Source organism: Portunus trituberculatus, chromosome 46 (genome assembly GCF_017591435.1).
Source record: "Portunus trituberculatus isolate SZX2019 chromosome 46, ASM1759143v1, whole genome shotgun sequence".
NCBI lineage: Eukaryota > Metazoa > Arthropoda > Malacostraca > Decapoda > Portunidae > Portunus > Portunus trituberculatus.
In genome coordinates, this window is record NC_059300.1 from 23,443,903 (window position 1) to 23,463,830 (window position 19,928).

A 19,928-nucleotide genomic window follows, 5' to 3' on the forward strand; every position below is an offset into this window, starting at 1 on the left:
TCCCTCCTTTATTTCAGCCTGATATGGCACCACTGCCATCTCATCTGTCTCTAAAGCTGAATTCTAGGCTTGTGTATCAAGAAAGAAACTTCTTAAGACGGTTTTGTTGTTTCTGTTGTCAACATAGTTCAAGCAATTACCTTACACACTGAAGAAGATGGGACAGTTATGTGGAAAGCTTCTCCTTCCTCTGACTATTTCATGCCTTCAATAAAAGTTCTAAGTAATGATGTTTTCCATGCCCTCACAGTCCTAAACTCTCGGAAGGCTTATGGACCTGATGGGGTTCTTCCTATTGCTCTCAAAACTGTGCTTCCGTGCTTGCATCTTGCCTGGCAAAACTCTTTCAACTATGTCTATCGACCTCTACCTTTCCTTTTTGCTGGAAGTTTGCCTATAGTTAACCTGTTCCTAAAAAGAGTAACCGTTCGAATCCATCAAACTACCGTCTTATAGCATTAATCTCTTGCCTGTTTAAAGTTTTTAAAATCTATCCTCAATAAGAATATTATCAAACATCTGTCACTTCATTATCTTCTGGCTTCCGTCAAGGTCGCTCTACGGGTGATCTTCTGGCTTTCCTTACTGAGCCCATGGTTCATAGGGTCTGGTACAAAGCTTTGATTTCAAAACTGCCCTACTACGGTTTCTATCCTTCTCTCTGCAACTTTATCTGAGGTTTCCTCAATGCAAAGGAGGATGACTAAAAGATTCAGGGAATGAGGGATATTCCCTATGCAGCGAATGAAAAAAACTCAATTTACATTCCTTAGAGAGACGTAGGTTAAGGGGAGACCTGATAAAAGTATGTAAGTGGTATAAAGGTTTTAACAAAGAGGACAAGAACGAAGTTCTTAGGATCAGTAGCGGGGACAGAACCAAAAATAATGGGTTTAAGCTTGAAAAATTCAAGTTTAGGAAAGAAATAGGAAGAAACTGGTTTTCAAACAAAGTGGTTGATGAGTGGAACGGTCTCAGTGGTCATGTAGTCAGGGCTGAGTCAATAGGGAGCTTTAAAAGAAGATTAGATGACTTCATGGATGGGGATGATAGATGGAATTAGGTAGCTTTAATCACACAGGGACTGCCACGTGTAGGTCTGGCGGCCTCTTGCAGCTTCCCTCTTTTCATTATTTTCTTACGTTCCTTTCTGACCGTTCTATTGTAGCTGCGGTAGACAGCCACTGTTCTCCTAAATTTATTAGTAGTGGTGTTCCTCAGGGTTCTGTCCTATCACCCACTCTCTTTCTATTATTCATTAATGATCTTAACCGAACTTTTTGCCCTATCCACACCTACGCTGATGATATATATCTTTTCACGTCCTTTCAGAGACGACCAACCCTTCACGAAGTCAACAGATCACACAGGAATGCCACAGAACGCCTGACTTGTGATCTTTCTAAGATTTCTGATTGGGGCAGAGAGAACTTAATAGTGTTCAGTGCATCAAAAATTCAATTCCTCCATATGTCAACTCAACACAACCTTCCAGACAATTGTCCCATTTCTTCATTGACACTCAGATGTCCCTCTCTTCTACACTGAATATCCTCTGTCTGACCTTTACTCATAATCTTAACTGGACACTTCACATCTCATCTTTTGCTAAAATAGCTTCTATGAAGTTAGGCGTTCTGAGGCGTCTCCGCCAGTTTTTCTTGCCCCTCCAACTGCTAACTCTGTACAAAGGCCTTATCCGTCCTTGTATGGAGTACTCTTCGCATGTTTGAGAGGGTTCCATTCACACAGTTTTATTAGAGTGGAATCAAAAGCTTATCGTCTCATTAACTCCCCTCCTCTGACTGACTTTCTTCAGCCTCTTTCTCACCGCCGAAATATTGTATCTCTTTCTAGCTTTTATCACTATTTTCATAGTAACTGATCTTGCTTGCTTGCCTCTCCTCCTCCTGCGACCTAATTGCACAGGACTTCTTCCTCTCATCCATATTTTGTCCTACTCCCTAATACAAGAGTTAACCAGTGTTCTCAGTTATTCATACCTTTCACTGGTAAACTCTGGAACTCCTGCCTGCTTCTATATTTTATATATTCTTACGACTTGATTTCTTTTAAGAGGGAGATTTCAAGACATTTTTCCGTCTTTTGGCTAATTCTTTACCAATCTTTTACGAAACTTGCATTTCAAGTGGGCCCTTGGCTAGTATCCCTCTTGCATAAAAAACAAGAACAACAAAAAAAGTATTGTTACGCCGCCTACCGTCCTCACAGCCTCCACAGCCGCGACAGGAACTCACTTACCACAGCGGCAGCCCAGGAGAACACAGGACTGGTCGGCAACAGACATGGGGATACTTATGGGTGAAGATTCGTGGCTAGTAAGGGGACCAAGGCACAAACACACACCCCAGACTCAGGCAGACTCACTCAGAGAGGCAGGGTAAAAAGAAACACTGGGCACAACTCTAGTTTACTAGCATGCAAAGTAATACAGTACAAGGTGGCACATAGAGTACTTACATTACACAGCTATATACAAGTGCAGTGAAATGACAACCTAGCAGGGGCAGAAGGCAGGACAAGGTTTTGTCGCGTATTCTGTTCTCAGCGTCTTGTCCTCAGAAGAGCGCAGGTGGCAGAAGAGAGCTGTCTCAGCAATGTTCTGTCCTCAAGGAAGAACTGGCAGAAGAGAGCGACGAGAGGAGGGTTGAGGAAGAGAGAGCAAGTTTTTTTTTTTTTTTTTTTTTAGAAAAGGGTATGAAAAAAGAAGAGGAGTAAAGAAGATTAAAGTGTATAAAACATAGAAAGAAAGTAGTAGATAAAAGTTGGTGGGCAGGCCACCTTGCTATTTATTTTTTTTTTCTGGCTAGCTAGATTTGTTACTGAATGTAGACCGTTGCTTGTAGTTTAGAGGTGTGCTTGTTGGTACGTATTATGTATGTCTATGTATAAATTTGCATGTTTATGTCAGCGCTTGTTTAGCGTGTATGTGAAAAAAAAGAAAAACAATAATAATAAATAAATAAATGAAATTAAGGTACCCACAACACCCAGGTAAGTATTGTGACATATATATTTGTCATAATATATGTGGAATTTTTTTTTTTTTCTTTTTTTGCAAAGAAAGGTTTGTTGTTACTTCTCCTGTTAGTAATGGTTGATTATTTCTGTTTCAGGTTGTTCTGACTGATAAGGTAAATTTGGGTGTAAGTGTATATTGTACAACGTTTTTTGTTTGACTTCATCCTGTTTCCCCCTGTCAGCCGCGCGTGGTGCTATCCAGCTGGACTCGCACCTGCCTCTCTGCCCCTGACAGGCACAGGGAGAGGCGTTTCCATGTGCCCGCCATTCAGGGTGCGCGGCCTGACAGTCTACCTTTCCCGCTGGCTGATGATCTTGCAGATCTTAAATCAGAGTGTAAAAACCCCTCACATAGGGAGGGCAAGCGCCAGAGCACGAGCTGGCAGCCTGGAAGGTGATGTGAACATCAGCAACCGTCAGCTTCGCCTCACCTATCTCCTCTGGCACGCCTCCTCCCAGGTGACTCAGGGCGCGGGTTGAGGGACAGGGGATACGAAAACATGGATGTAATGGTGTTTTTATTGTATGTTGTTTAGTGTGTAGTATTATCATGTTTGACTTTGCAGCTGCAATGATTCTTCCCTTTCAGATTTTAGTGTTATAGTAGTGGAGGTCTGTTTGTAAGGTTGATGTCGTCGTCCCGGGAAGACCAACGGAGGGAGCTGGGGGTCGGGGACCAATTCTCGTTCAGAACTCAGCTTCCATCGTGCGTCATTTCTAGGTAAAAGTTATGAGAATATGAATTTTGCTGTTTTCGCTTAGTGGTATAGTGGTTCTCGTTCCTGCGTGATGGCAGTCAAGCTACTTGGAAAGCTGTTGTGGTATTTGTTTATGTACAATCTGTTTTCCATGAGTTTTCTTAGGATGCTATGGTTTATGTCTTGTAAGGATTGCCATATTTTTGTTGCTTGTTCGTGTAAAAAGATGTTTATAGGCTTGGTTTTTGTTTGTGTATGTATTTCTTCTGTAGTCATGGTATACGGGTATTTTTGATTTGTTGCAAAGCGGAGAGCTTTATTCTGCACTTTCTGTAGAAAGCTTATTTGTCTTTTGCTCATTGTGTGCAGCGGTATAGGTGGATACTGTAATATAGGTAAAACTAAAGCCTTTACCAGATGTGTCTTGATTTTTACAGGAAGATCTTTGAGTCTATATAGTTTCGTTAGTGCTGCTATTGCCTTGTTTTTTCTTTCTTGTACGTGCTTTATGTACCCAGTACTATTGATGGTTAAGCCCAGGCTTTTTCCTTCTTTTTGGAAGTTTATTTCTGAATTGTTGATGTGGAGTGGGATGGTGTGTCTGGCTGAAAGGTGAATAGGTGTAAATTTGTTAATGTTGGTTTTGATTTTCCATTTTTCCTCAAATTTGTTGATTCTGATTATTTCATGTTCTGTGAGCCTATTGATCATTTGTTTTGATTTCCCTTCATATCCTATTACTTGTGTAATGTCATCTGCGTATGAAATGTTCACCCCTCTGAGTGGTGCGGGGGCATCGTTCGTATAAATTGTGAAAAGGGTTGGTGATAAAACACTTCCTTGTGGCACTCCTGACTGTAAGCTGAATTTAGGTCCTATAATATTATTTATTTTTATTTGGGCTGTTCTGTCATCGAGAAAGTCACAGAGTAATCTCTCGATGGTAGGTGGTAGCTGTAATTGTAAAATTTTATATTTTAAACCGAGATGCCATACTTTGTCGAAAGCTTTGGTTATGTCTCTGAGGATGATTTGACATTGGCCATTGTTGCCTTTGTTTTGGGCTATTTGTTCGGTGATGAGTGCTAAGGCTTGGTTGGTTCCACTTCTTGCTCTAAAGCTGAATTGGTTTTCATTATAGTGGCTGTTGTATTCTAAGTAAGACTTGAGCCTGCTATTTATAATACGCTCTAACATTTTGCCTGGGACTTCTAATAGTGATATTGGGCGATAGTTGCAAGCGTGGTGGGGTGATTTATTGGCTTTGGGAATTAGTTTAATTGTGGCGGACTTCCACTTGTCTGGGAAGTATCCCGAGGAGATAGAGGCGTTGAATATGTTGGTTAAAGTATTTATGGCTGAATTTGGCAAGTTCTTGAGGATAGTTTTGTTTATGCCACTTATTCCTGGACATGTTTTCCTCGAGACATTTATAAAGTGTTTTGTATCCTCTATTGTAATTTCTTGGTCTAGTGGATTGTTGTTTAATCTGGTAATGTCTGCATTATTGTAGGGTGTGATTCTCTCTAGGTTGTCGTTCAGAAATTCTATTGTGTTTTGGTTCTCATCCTCATTCTCCTCTTCTTCCTCTTCACCATATTCATCGTCCGTAAAACATTTTTCCATATGTTTCTATGTGTTTTCTCCTTTTCTTCTGGAGTATATACCTTAATGTTGTTTTCGTTGTAAATATAATGTGGATCTGGTGTTGTTTGGCCTAATAGATTTTTATTTTCTTCCAGAACATGCTGGCTTCTTTGTAGATGTTGGCTGTTTTTCAAGGTGTCTCCCCAGCTCCGATTGGATTCTTCTATTAGTCTTTCAGTTAGTTGGCGTCGGAGGGCTTTGTAATGTTGATATGTTTGGTGTGTCCAACCGTGCCTGAGTGCATGGTGTTGTATGTTACTAAATGTTGTCTGGATGATTTTTGTGTAATGACTGAATTTGTGCGCAGGTAAGGGTCGGTAGTATGTTGTTGGGATGCATTTTCTTGTTGCTGTATTGATTGTTGAGTGCCAATCTTCTATTGCTTGGTCTATTTCCTCTAAGTTTGCATGATGCAATTGATGATGCTGGATGTGTTCATCTATGTATTTTCCGAATGAGTCCCAGTCTGCCTTAGAGAATTGTGGTCTGCGAGGAGAAGGTATAAGTATTGGTGAAACTGAGAGTGTGAAGATTATTGGTAGATGGTCACTGGTTGTTAGAGGGCCTTTGTAATGTTGTAGTTGTGATAGGTTCGTTGGTTAGATAGTACAATGTCTGGGTGTGTTCCTCTCATGTTGGTAAAGTATGTGGGAAAGTGTGGACCTAAATGTTGTATGGTTCTGTTTTGTATAAGTCTGTTGAGTTGTCTGCCTTTGGTGTTGGTGGTGCTATAGCCAAAATGTGGTGGTTGGCGTTTAGGTCGCCTAGGAAATATACTGGGGTGTTCCTACGGAAAAGAGTGTAGAAGTCAGGGGTCGGCAGAAAATCTCTTGAAGGGGGTTGGTATGTTGTTGCTATTATTACTTTACCCGTGGTTGTTTCTATCTCGACTGCAAGTAGATCTGATAAGAAAACATCAATAATTTTATACTGAAGGTTGTACTTAATTGCTATTGCGTTGCCGTCAGCTTGAGATTCTGTTGTGTTTTTTTGAAAAATCGTGTAGCCAGGAATTTTTATTGTGGAGTTATTTTTTAAGCAATGACTATTTATTAGAATAATGTCGGCGTCTATTGTCCTGTATATATTATTCAATTCGAATTTTCTTTTACTCCATGCTAGGACATTATGTTGGATTATTTTAATTGTGTTAGAGAATTAGATATTTAAAAGAGTTCTTCCTATGTTTATCAGGTCTGGGTGGTGGAGTCCTTTCCATGGTCCTGCCAGACCTAATCTTCCGGAAATTAGAGTCATCTGTTATTGTCCAGCACTATTCTAGTTCTAGTTCTTCATTCTCTATAGCTTCGAGAATTTGGGATGCATTCATGTTCTGTGTGGTGAAGGTTATTTTATATTTCCTTTCTTCGATTTCTTGAATTAATTTCTTTTTGGTAAGATTTTCCTTTGGCCAACCTGTGCTTTTTGATTTGGAGTCCAATGTCATTTGCTTTTATTTTGAGTTTTTCCTTAGGTGGTGTTTTCTTCTGTTGTGTGGGAAGTGCTATTGCCAATGTGGGAGATGTGTCGTCTTCTGAGTCTGTTTCCTCCATGTTTAGTTCATTGTCTTTGTCTTTTGTATTTTTCTGGGTTTCATTTTGGATGTTGGCTATTATTTTACTGGATTGTGGGTTTGTTGGCGCTTTTACGTTGGTGATGTTGTTAAGGGTGAGCATGCTGTTCAATTCTTTTTGATAACTGCCGGGGGAGGCAATATTGGCTAGGTGGGCATGCATCATGCATATGAAGATTTTTTCGTGGGTTTCATTATTGATTGTAGTTGTTGGTGTGGTAGATGGGTTTTGGAGATTTTGTTTTGTTGCCTGACTGTATGTAGTTTGAGCAGATTTTTCGTGCAGAAGTCTTTTGTTTTTAATTACAGCTTTTCTTAAGGGACATTTTGCAGCGAGAGTCCTGTGATCTCCTTCACAGTTTATGCATTTTTTGTTGGGTGAGTTGCAGTCTTTCCAGGTGTGGTCCGTGCTGCAGCATTCGGAGCATATTGTGTTCTCTGGGTTTGGTGCATTGATTGGTAAAGCGATCTTCTAATGTATAGCACCTGTAGCAAGTTGTTATATTGTAAATATTTCTTGTTTGATGTAGTGACCCGGGATGCTCATAAAAAATAATTTGAGGCCAGTTGTTTGTGCTTTTTTAGCTATAGTGGTTTGTCTGAATGTAATCTTCAGAGTTAGGGAATTTAAAGATACTGTCTATTTCCCCGTTTAACCATGTGTTCTTATCATTTAGCTCAATCTTTATGTCCTCTTCTTTGTTTCTATAAATATGGTTGTCAACATTTGTGATGATTACGGATCGGTTGGCTTTCAGTTCAGTCGTAAAAAGTAAAAAATACAGATGCAGGGAGTTCCAGAGTTTACCAGTGAAAGGTATGAATGATTGTGAGTACTATTAATTCTTGCGTTAGAGAGTTGGACAGAATAGAGATGAGAGGAATAAGAAAGCGAGGCCGCAGAAAGAGGGGAGGCATGCAGTTAGTAAGATCAGTAGAACAGTTAGCATGAACATAGCGATAAAAGATAGAAAGAGATGCAACATTTCGGCGGTGAGAAAGTGGCTGAAGACAGTTAGTCAGAGAAGGGGAGTTGATGAGACGAAAAGCTTTTGATTTCATCCTACCTAGTAAAACTGTGACTGAAACCTCCCCAGACATGCGAAGAGTACTCCATACAGGGGCGGATAAGGCCGATATACAGAGTAAGCAGTTGGAGGGGCGAGAAAAAACTGGCAGAGACGCCTCAGAACACCTAATTTCATATAAGCTGTTTTAGCAAAAGATGAGATGTGAAGTTTCCAGTTAAGATTTTGAGTAAAGGACAGACCGAGGATATTCAGTGTGGAAGAGTGAGACACTTGAGTGTCATTGAAGAAGAGGCAGAGGCAAAACGCCAGAGGCACCTTCGCTTTGGGGGATCCTGTGGAGGGATTGGAGAAATAGGACAAAATACAAAAATGAGATTGTGATCGGAGGAGCCCAACGGAGATAAAAGGGTGACAGCATAAGCATTAGGATTAGAGGTGAGGAAGAGATTAAGAGTGTTGGGCGTGTCTCCAAGACGGTCAGGAATACGAGTAGGGTGTTGCACCAGTTCCTCTAAGTCATGGAGGATAGCAAAGTTAAAGGCTAGTTCACCAGGATGGTCAGTGAAGGGAGATGAAAGCCAAAGCTGGTGGTGAACATTGAAATCTCCAAGAATGGAAATCTCCGCAAAAGGGTAGAGGGACAGAATGTGCTCTAGTTTGAAAGTTAAATTGTCAAAGAATTTACTATAATCATAAGAGTTTGGGGAGAGACAGACAGCACAGATGAATTTAGTTAGAGAGTGACTGTTGAGTCGAAGCCAGATGGTGGAAAATTCGAAAGATTCAAGAGCGTGGGCACGAGAGCAAGTTAAGTCGTTGCGTACATAGACGCAACATCCAGCTTTGGAATGAAAATGAGAATAGAGAAAGTAGGAGGGAACAGAGAAGGGGCTACTGTCAGTTGCCTCAGACAGCTGTGTTTAGGTGAGGAAAAGAAGATGAGATTTAGCAGAAGAGAGGTGGTGTTCTACAGATTGAAAATTAGATCTAAGACCGCGAATGTTGCAGAAGTTAATAAAGAAAAAGTTGACGGAGGTGTCAAGACATTTGTGGTCGTCGCTGAGAGAGGTGTCCGACCTGGGGACATTTTTTGGTCCCCTCCACATATCATATGGGCATATGATTTTATATTTTCTCTTTTATTTCTACCTCTTTACTTAGATTTTGCATTTGTTACATTGAAGCATTTCAGTTTAACACTATTTTTCTATCAAAGCTCTAACGTCGTAGTGAATAATTCCTTCATTTGATCTCATAGAAACTTCAGAAAAAAAAAATGTCAGTTCTGCTTTCTTCTAGTATAATGTAATTCAATTGGGTTTTTGTTCAAAACGTATTTTAGCTTACAAATTATATTATTAATTTTATGTAAACAATAGTTGTTTTCTGTTCAGTAACGCACTTATTACAATGATAGCTTACGTTTTTTTTTTCTCAAAATCTGACAAGCACGCATTCCTCCAGGACACTACCCAGACCCAGACCAAGGAACCATTTAAGCGTAGACGAACTATAGAACATAAGCTCTCCGAGGGTTGAGGCCAGTGAAGGCACACAAAGCATATTTAAGAAAAGAGTTAACCTTAATAAAACTGGTGAAAGAAGCAGGAATGTGAAGTAAAGGGAGAATAATCTCTAGATCGCCTAGTAAGTACAGAACTAAGGTATATACGACAAACAACTTCACACACCGTGACACACGCTACAGACACTAACTCCTAACGCTCCGAGGCCTCGCCTCCACTCTAGCTGGTGAACCTAAACATCTCTGTCCGTGTCCCCTTGGCTGCGGTCACTTCTTCCCTTTTCTCCCCGTTATTTCCCGTCAGATACTAAACTAAACAGTTACAATGATACTGGGATTTCTACTTTTTCCTGTACTTTTAATTTTTTTTTCTATTCCTGTGTATCCATCTCCTTTTCTTGTTTTCTATATCATCTTTAGCTTTATCAGGTTGCCACAAGTTGCTTCTCATTTTAAACACGAACTAATCGTCTCAATAGCGCCACCACACCTGCGACAGTTCACTTTCTCAACTTATAATTACTGTACAAATGTACACATTCCACCATTATTTGTTTGCCCTTGCTATTTTCACTCATTATTGTTATTTTCTTTTCAGTTTCATTTTACATAAATCATATTTCATATTTCATAATTGGATGAATTTCAATTATAATTTTCATTTTTAGCACTGTTAATTGTAACTGTTGTTATCATTATCATTCTTATCAATATTATTATTATTTTTGTTTTTATTTTCATATCATTATTATTATTATTATTATTATTATTATTATTATTATTATTATTATTATTATTATTTATTATTATTATTATCATTATTATTATTATTATTATTATTATTATTATTATTATTATTATTATTATTACTACTACTACTACTACTACTACTACTACTACTACTACTACTACTACTACTATATACTACTTATAGTGCTACATTCAGACAGGTAGTTAGAATGTTAGATAAATAGAGAGACTGAAATTAGAAGATCAATTGGTAGAAAGATATAGGAATTCCTGTTCGTAAGTGTAGCAAGCTCTAAGAGAAGAGTTTGTTTATTGGAGGAAGACAGCTAGCCACAGACAAAACCAGCTTGCATGTAGTAACGGAGAAGAGAATGTGTTATGGAAATTAGAAAAAAAAAGTTACCTGCTAATTGTTGGATATACGCTCATACGTGTTAGGAAACTCTGATCACTTTGTGGGCATAGTTTGTTGAATTTCACTCCTAATTGTTATTACACATTAATTAGTATTAGTTATTTATATACATCATTGCCATATTTTGTAAATTATGTTCTTACATAATGTTTTTTTTTTCTGATTGTTTAAAGCTGCACATTTTCAACTAGTTTATTCTATTTATTTATTCATTCACTTATTGATCATCTAAGCTGTTTTCTCTTATACCATTTCTTATTCTCTCTCTCTCTCTCTCTCTCTCTCTCTCTCTCTCTCTCTCTCCAGTCAGTCTCCGGGACGAGGCGTCGCAGCCACATGAGTGAACCACGCCTTCAGGAGCAACTCTCTTACGAGGAGGTGTAGCCAACGTTGCTGAATCTTTTATCATAAAGCGGCGCGGATTGGCGGCAATACCGAAGGCACGCCGCTGCTCCGATAATTTGGTGAGGTGGCAGTTGTTGCAGCATCGTGTGGCGGCTCAGTCACTTTGGTAAGGCTTGATAGCAATTGAAGCCTTCCAGAAGTGATCCTTAGTATAGACGGGAGGAATAACGATGATCTCTCGAGAAGGGAGGCAAGGGAAAGAAAAACCCAGGAGAGAAAGGAGGTGTGTGTGTGTTTGACTGTTTGATCTGTTGCAGTCTTTGACGAGACAGCCAGACGTTACCCTTCGGAACGAGCTCAGAGCTCATTATTTCCGATCTTCGGATAGGCCTGAGACCAGGCACACACCACACACCGGGACAACAAGGTCACAACTCCTCGATTTACATCTCGTACCTACTCACTGCTAGGTGAACAGGGGCTGCACGTGAAAGGAGACACCCAAATATCTCCAACCGTCCGGGGAATCGAACCCCGGTCCTCTGGTTTGTGAAGCCAGCGCTCTAACCACTGAGCTACCGGGCGTATGTGTGTGTGTTTCACTGTTTGATCTACTGCAGTCTCTGACGAGACAGCCAGACGTTACCCTACGGAACGAGCTCAGAGCTCATTATTTCCGATCTTCGGATAGGCCTGAGACCAGGCCACACCACACACCGAAACAACAAGGTCACAACTCCTCGATTTACATCCCGTACCTACTCACTGCTAGGTGAACAGGGGCTGCACGTGAAAGGAGACACACCCAAATATCTCCACCCGGCCGGGGAATCGAACCTCTGGCTTGTGAAGCCAGGGGACCGGGGTTCGATGTGTGTGTGTGTGTGTGTGTGTGTGTGTGTGTGTGTGCGTGTGTGTCGCTCTTCATACAAATGCTGTCTATAATAACAACCACAAACTCACTAGTAAACACATGCGGTTACAGTTTTATGTCACAATAATAAACCGTAACTTTTGACCACCCGCTCTTTTCACTGTTGCGGTCACTGCCACCAGCTATCAGCGTGGAAGCCGCATTTAGTTTATGTCCAGCTATATTTTTTGTTCTTTAAGTAACGTAGTTTTCATGTACTGATTCAATAATTTACTGCAACGAACTACATTAGAGAGAGAGAGAGAGAGAGAGAGAGAGAGAGAGAGAGAGAGAGAGAGAGAGAATGGGAGAGGGGATGCAAGTCGTATTCATGTATGTACTAGCACCCCACGCAGCACAGGAGTCCCCCTCAGCCAACACGAGCGCATGGCAGTGTTTGTTTGGGTACATGATGATGAACTATTGTCCATGTGATGCGAAAAGTTGAGTGGTACTGATCTGTAGGGAACATCGCCCCCCAGCCACTGTTCCTCCTCACTATCGTAATGCTCTTTCTTGAGTTGAAATTATAATTTCACTTTTCGCAACAAATGACGATATTCTCAAATATTTTGGCGTCTTATCTTGGGTGGTGAAAGCTTTCAAGGATATTCTTAATTATTCTGAGGAAATCTTAACTAAGATTCCATCCCATCAATGAGAAAACATCCATGAAAACACTATTCATACATCTTGTCTCCATGGTTTTTTGAGAATAAGTCTTTCGTGAGCGTGTACCAGAACACTACATAGATTCTTTTAGTGTTCTGTCAGTGAACCACGACTGTTTCCAATCCCATCGAGATAATTAGCCAGATTCTCAAGAATGTTCCTACTGTTTATCTGTCACTACAAACATAACAAGAACGTTATAAAGAAAATGGTTAACTTCAAGTAGAGCGTTTTTAAATGTATTGAAGGTGTGTGCAGAAGTATTTCAGAATATGTCCCCTTTACCGTACGGAGGAACACTTGAATTAGACTTGAGTGTCTGAAATAATGAAAATAATGAAGTCAATGAAGTTACTTTGAGGCAGGGAGGTGCAAGGGAACAGACGGCCTAGAAACACTTCCTATGGGTACCGCGGAGAACAACTTATTAACCTACTGTCTTTCCTTTTAGTTTGGCAGTAGGGTACCTTTCCCACACGATAAGGAAGATGTGGACCCAGTGTTGTGAAGAGTGGAAGTAACAGAAGAAGAAAATAATGAGGAGGAAAATTGTAATGATAGGTAGACGGATAGATAGAAAGATAGATGGATAGATAGATCGATGGATAAATAGATAGATAAATAGAGAGGTAGATAAATAGATAGATAGGTATATAATAGCAGTAGTAGTTGAAGTAGTAGTAGTAGTAGTAGTAGTGGTAGTAGTAGTAGTAGTGGTGGAGATGGTGCTGGTGGTAGTGGTAGTATTACTGGAAGTAGTAATAGCAGGAGAGGGAAAAGAGGAAGATGATGAGAAGGAAGAGAAGAAGAAGATGACGAAGAAGATATATTAATAATCTAATGTTGGGAGTGTTAGCAAAGTTAGCAAAATTTGCGAATGCCTCTAAGATTAATTAGATCAGATTCGGATGTCATCTCCTTACAGGTAGACTACGATAGGAATGAACGAATGGAGGGACGGATGGCAAATGCTGAGTAATATTAACAAATGTAAAGTAGTTAGAGTAGGTGTATGAAACCCACACAATGTTATGTACACAATAAGCAACGAAACTATGGTGAGATCAGGGAAGGAAAATGATCTTGGAGTTATAGTTAGCTTTGATCTTCGTCTGAGAAAATAATGCATAGAGGCTAGATATAAACTATATCAAATATTAGGACAAACTTTTAGAAGTGTTAAAAAGTAAAAGTCCGTAAGTAATATGAAAGTTATATTTCGCGCTGGTCTGAACTTTTCTAGATTATGTTGTGCAGTGCTGGTTCTTTTATTACAGGAATGTTATAGATCTAGTTGAGTCAGTACAATAGAGAATGACTAAGACGAGACATGGAGAAGGGGCATTTCTTACAAAAGGAGGCTGAGGCTTTTAAATTTACATTCCTTTGGAAGGCATAGGTTAAGAGGGGATCTGATAGAGGCCGTATGGGATATAACAAAGGTGACGTAAGCAAAATTCTCAGGATCAATAATCAAGGTAGAACAAGAAGTATCGGGTTCAAATTTGAAAATTTACGTTAAAACAGAGATAGGAAGAAATTGGTTCTCAAATATGGTAGTAGATGAATAGACTGGACTCAGTAATCAGATTGTTAATGCTGAGTAATTAGGGAGCTGTACAGGAACACGAAAAATTTATAGATGGAGATGATAGGTGGAAATAGGTATAGGTATGCTTCATGCAGTGATTGTCACGTGTGGGCCTATATGGCTCCTTGCATCTTCTCTTATTTCATTGTGTCATGTTATTAAGAAAAGCAGCAGCGGCAGCTGGAGAAGGAAGAAGAGGAAGAGGGGGTAGAGGAAGACTAAAAGGAATAAGAGAGAGAGAGAGAGAGAGAGAGAGAGAGAGAGAGAGAGAGAGAGAGAGAGAGAGAGAGAGAGAGAGAGAGAGAGAGAGAGAGAGAGAGAGAATAATAAGGAAGAAGAAAGGGAAGTCTGCATGTAGACTTATACAGATAATTCTTATTTATTGTTAGGTATAATCTTAATGGCAAAGTTTTCGTAGAAGAAACAGCTGCAGGAGGACAGGTTGTGTTGTCACCCAGCTAGATTAAACTCATCTTGATCCACGCAGGCCAGGGCACGGCGGTCATTAGGGAGCTGGCAGGCCCTTAGTACTTCCCAGAAACTGTAGGGAAAAGCTGCTTATAGGGGAAAGCCTCTTTGCTTTATTTGTTTGATTGACCTTAAGAATAGATACGGAGACAGCTATCCTTCCCTGCAACTATTCACGAACGCAGCTAAGAAAAGTAAATAAATAAATAAAATAGTTAAATAAGAATACAAAAATGCAATGAATGAATGAATGAATACTGCATATTGTGATATCGTTATTTCATTATATTCTATAAGACTACCTAGTTTTCTTTGCTTAAATGTTTTTTTCATTTATTTACTTACTATTACTGTTATTTTTTCTACATATCTCTGCAATTTAGCTTCTATAAATTTAGGCGTTCTGAGGCGTTTCCCCAGTTGTCTTACCCTCTCCTACTGGTAACTCTGTACAAAGGCCTTATCCGCCCATATAGGGAGTACTCTTTGCATTTTTGGGGATTCCATTCATACAGTTTTATTAGATAGGGTGGAATCAAAAGCTTTTCGTCTCATGAACTCCCCTCCTCTGACTGACTCTTCAGTCTCTTTCTCACCCCCGGAATGTTGCATCCCTTACTATCTTTTACCACTATTTTCTACTGATCTTGCTAACTGCCTGCCTCTTTCCCCCCCTCCCCTGCCCTCGCTGCACAAGGCTTTTTTTCTTCCTTTCACCCCCTATTCTGTCCAACTCCCTAAAGCAAGAGTTAACCAGTACTCTCAATCATTCATACTTTTCTCTGGTAATCTCTGGAACTCCCTGCCTTCTTCTGTATTTTCAACTTCTTATGACTTGACTTCATTTAAGAGGGAGCTTTCAAAACATTTATCCCTTTCTTTTGACTAACTCTTTCGGATCTGTAAAGAGACTGGCAGATAAGTGGTTATTTATTTATTTATTTTTTTATTTTTGTTGCTCTTGGCCAGCTTTTCCCTCTTACATAAAAATCCCACGTGGGAATCGCTTAGCTGATTCCTGGGCTTTCGTCTTTTTGTTTATAACTTTTTTTAGGATGACTCTAGAGCCTTTCCTTTCCTTCTACTACTACTGTTACTACTACTACTACTACTACTACTACTACTACTACTACTACTACTACTACTAATAATAATAATAATAATAATAATAATTTTATTTATGCAAGGTGGGAGTCCAGCCAAGGGCAACAAAAGGTTAAAAAAAAAGGCCCACTTGAATGCCAGCTCCCTTAAAGCTCCAAGAAGAATTAGCCGAAAATTTGGGACAGATGTCTTGAAACCTCCTTCTTAAAAGAAGTCAAGTCGTAGGAAGATGGAAATACAGAAGCAGGCAGGGAGTTCCAGAGTTTACCAGAGAAAGGTATGAATGATTGAGAATACTGGTTAACTCTTGCATTAGAGGTTCGACAGAATAGGAGTGAGGGGAAGAAGAAAGCCATGTGCAGCGAGGCGATTTGATGAGACGAAAAGCTTTTCATTCCAACCTATCTAATAAAACTGTGTGAATGGAAGCCCCCCAGCCCCTCCATACAAGGCCCTTGCACAGAGTTAGCATTTGGAGGAACGAAAAAAAAATAAATAAAAAACTGGTGGAATCACCTTAGAACGCCTAACTTCATATAAACTGTTTTAGTAAAAGATGAGATGTGAAGTTCCTATTTTAGATTATGAGTAAAGGATAGACCGACAATATTCAGTGTAGAAGATAGGGACATTTGAGTGTCATTGAAGAAGAGGGGATAGTTGTCTGGAATGTTGTGTTAAGTTGATAGATGGAGGAATTGAGCTTTTGAGGCATTGAACACTATTAAGTTTTCTCTGCCCCAATCAGAAATCGTAGAAGGATCAGAAGTCAGGCGTTCTGTGGCGTCCCTGCGTGATCTGTTGACTTCCTGAAGATCGTCTCTGAAAGGACGAGGAAAGATGTAGGGTGGTATCATCAGCGTAGGAGTGGATAGGGCAAGATGTTTGGTTAAAAAGATCATTAATGAATAATCGAAAGAGAGTGGGTGACAGGACAGAACCCTGAGGAACACCACTATTAATAGATTTAGGAGAAGAACAGTGGCCGTCTACCAGCAATAGAACGGTCGGAAAGGAAACTAGATAAAGTTGCAGAGAGAAGGATAGAAGCCGTAGGACGGCAGTTTTGAAATTAAAACTCTATGTCAGAATCTATAAAAGTTTTTGATATGTCTAACGCAACAGCAAAAGTTTCACCGAAATCTCTAAAGAGGATGACCAAGACTCAGTAAGGAAAGCCAGAAGATCACCAGTAGAGCGACCTTGACGGAAGCCATACTGGCGATCAGATAGAAGATTGTGAAGTGACAGATGTTTGAGAATCTTCCTATTCAGGATAGATTAAAAACTTTAGACAAGCAAGAGATTAAAGCTATAGGACGGTAGTTTGAGGATTAGAACGGTCACCCTTTTTAGGAACAGGCTGAATGTAGGCAAACTTCCAGCAGGAAGGAAAGGTAGAAGTCGATAGACAAAGTTGAAAGAGTTTGGCCAGGCAAGGTGCAAGCACGGAAGCACAGTTTTTGAGAACAATAGGAGGGACCCCATCAGGTCCATAAGCCTTCCGAGGGTTTAGGCCAGCAAGGGCATGGAAAACATCATTACGAAGAATTTTGATTGTAGATATGAAATAGTCAGAGGGAGGAGGAGGGAGGACAAGCCCAGAATCATCCAAGGTGGAGTTGTGAGCAAAGGTTTGAGAAAAGAGTTCAGCTTTAGAGACAGGAGAGATGGCAGTGGTGCCATCAGGATGAAATAAAGGAGCGAAAGATGAAGAAGTGAAGTTATTTGAGATGTTTTTGGCTAGATGCCAGAAGTCACGAGAGGAGTTTGAGTTTGAAAGATTTTGACATTTTCTATTTATGAAAGAGTGTTTGGCAAGTTGAAGAACAGACTTGGCATGATTCCGAGCAGAAATATAAAGTGCATGAGATTCAGGAGATGGAAGGCTCAAGTACCTTTTGTGGGCAGCCTCTCTATCATGTACAGCACGAGAACAGGCTGAGTTAAACCAAAGTTTAGAAGGTTAGGTTGAGAAAAAGAATGAGGAATGTACGCCTCCATGCCAGACACTATCACCTCTGTTATGCGTTCAGCACACAGAGATGGGTCTCTGACACGGAAACAGTAATCATTCAGGAAAATCAGCATAATACCTCCTCAGGTCCCCCAACTGGCAGAGGCAAAACGCCAGAGGCACCTTCGCTTTGGGGATCCTGAGGAGGATTGGAGAAATAGGACAAGATACAGAAATGAGATTGTGATCGGAGGAGCCCAACGGAGATGAAAGGGTGACAGCATAAGCAGAAGGATTAGAGGTGAGGAAGAGATCAAGAATGTTGGGCGTGTCTCCAAGACGGTCAGGAATACAAGTAGGGTGTTGCACCAGTTGCTCTAGGATAGCAGTTGAAGGATAGTTCAATGAAGGGAGAGGAAAGCCAAAGCTGGTGGTGAACATTGAAATCTCCAAGAATGGAAATCTCAGCGAAAGGGTAGAGGGCCAGAATGTGCTCCACTTTAGTTAAGTAGTCGAAGAATTTACTATAGTCAGGCCAGCTTTTTGAATTTAGAGTTTTAGATCTGTTTGACTCAATAGTCACTCTCTAACTGGAATCTGTGCTGTCGGATCTTTCAACTCCTCGAATATAGTAGTTAAGTTATTTGCGTACATAGACGCAACATCCAACTTTGGAATAAAAATGAGGATTGAGAAAGTAGGAGGAAACAGAGAAGGGGGCTACTGTCAGTTGCCTCAGACAGCTGTGTTTCGGTGAGGAAAAGAAGATGAGGTTTAGTAGAGGAGAGGTGGTGTTCCACAGAATGAAAATTAGATCTAAGACCGCGAATGTTGCAGAAGTTAATGAAAAAAAAGTTGGGGGAGATGTCAAGACTTGAAGGACATTTCTGGTCCCCTCCCCAGCAGGGGACTCCGAGGTTGGATTTGAAGTCGCCAATTTTTTTTTTTTTTTTAAATGAAGAGTGTGTGTGTGTGTGTGTGTGTGTGTGTGTGTGTGTGTGTGTGTGTGTGTGTGTGTGTGTGTGGTAAGTGCATGTAGTTTTGTGAAGAGTAGAAGAGTTGTCTTTAGAGGGCAGGCTGTGACTGCCCCCTTGAGTTGTGAGACAAAGGGAAACGTTCAGCGAGATCACAGCTAGCTTTAATGGAACGTTCACAGCACCCCCTGAACTAGTGCTATTAGACCTCGCTGGGAGTAAATTATTGTTTCTGTAGGTGTCTACTACCTCCTCCTCTTACTATTTGTTATTATTATTATTATTATTATTATTATTATTATTATTATTATTATTATTATTATTATTATTATTATTATTATTATTATTATTATTATTATTATTATTATTATTATTATTATTATTATTATTATTATTATTATTATTATTATTATTATTATTATTATTATTATTATTATTATTATTATTATTATTATTATTATTATTATTATTATTATTATTATTATTATTATTATTATTATTATTATTATTATTATTATTATTATTATTATTATTATTATTATTATTATTATTATTATTATTATTATTATTATTATTATTATTATTATTATTATTATCATTATTATTATTATTATTACTATCATTGATATTATCATTACTATTTTTATTATTGCTACTATAATTATTATTATTATTATTATTATTATTATTATTATTATTATTATTATTATTATTATTACTATTATTATTTATGTGAGATTGATACCGGTAAAAAAGAAAGTAAGTTGAAAGAAGTCCACTGAGGTGCCAATCCACAAACTAGTCAAAACAGATAATCGAGAACTGGAAGATAGATGTCCTGACATCTCACTCCTGACAGTCTGAGTCATAGGAAGCATGGAATGCAGAAACAGGCAGGGAGTTCTACAGTTTACGATTACGTTGTACTTTTCAGTAAATCGTAAGCGAAGCTTTTCATTGCGATTATCCACTGGACAGTTTGCGCGTCATTGTACGTGCACTTGCTTGTAAACAATGTATTAAATTACGTTGGGTAGAGTTTAGAGATTCGTTTAGTCTGAAATGAATGGCCCTTCCGCTCTCTTTCCTACATATATATATATATATATATATATATATATATATATATATATATATATATATATATATATATATATATATATATATATATATATATATATATATATATATATATATATATATATATATATATATATATATAT